We start from the raw sequence: 934 nt of genomic DNA on the forward strand, positions 1-934 counted from the left end.
TGGTGTCCCCCATCTGCTCTGGGGACCTCACCACTGTCCACGAACACAGGGAGCTGTGCAGGTGCCTGCAGGCCGTGAGCACTGACAGGGTGGCCCAGACCAGCCACATGCTGCACGTGCAGCTGTCCTCCTGGACAGCCCGGTCACTGGGCGCTGTGGGGCACCACAGGGCCGGCACAGGATGCAGAGCTGGTGCTCAGGAAGTGGGGGTTCATGCTGAGGCAGCTCGGGTGATGGGAGGCAGCTCCTGTGCCTTGGAGGTGACCCCAGCGAGTGAGCAGGAGGAGGTGTCCTGTTACTTGCTGGTCTCCTTGGACCCCTAACTTCCCATGACACTTAGGGTGGAGGCTTCGGCAAACTCCGAGTGCCTCCTGGGTCAGGGACAGGGCGCCTAAGCAGGCAGGGGCGGGCGGGACCCTGTCCCAGCCCCACACCACAGGCTGGCAGGAGGCCAAGGCAGGGCCTCTGCTTCCAGCCTTAGGAGAGGGGACCGCCCTGGGGCGCTTGCTTGTGTGACTCGTGGCAGCCCCCTGTGCTCAGGATGTGTGAGAGGGAGGCCGAGCTGGATGGCCAGGGGCGTGAGCTGCCGCGGAGGGGCCGGGGCTTCATCCTGTAGTCATCTAATATACAGTTACCTTTTAAAAAAATAAAATTTTCTGCTTACAAAATAATGTGTCTTTATTTGTAAATGATTTGGGACTGGCTCTGGATTTTAGCAATTCCTGGGGGAATTTAGGCAGAGTCGGCGGTGAAGGCCAGCCGTCCTGCAAGAGTCGGCTGGAGACCTAGACAAAATATATTTTTAAAAATCATCCAAGTCTACGGCCATGTCATCCTGAACGCCCGATCCCATCTGATCTCGGAAGCTAAGCAGGGTTGGGCCTGGTTAGTACTTGGATGGGAGACCACCTAGGAAGACCAGATGCTGTAGGCG

At 58.7% G+C, this 934-nt stretch overlaps 1 pseudogene; it reads left to right on the forward strand.

Annotated features, from left to right (window-relative positions):
* The first annotated feature begins 817 nt into the window (after positions 1-817).
* Positions 818-934, forward strand: LOC112480161 (annotated as a pseudogene).

This window comes from Pteropus alecto, unplaced genomic scaffold, assembly GCF_000325575.1.
Source record: "Pteropus alecto unplaced genomic scaffold, ASM32557v1 scaffold134, whole genome shotgun sequence".
Lineage (NCBI taxonomy): Eukaryota > Metazoa > Chordata > Mammalia > Chiroptera > Pteropodidae > Pteropus > Pteropus alecto.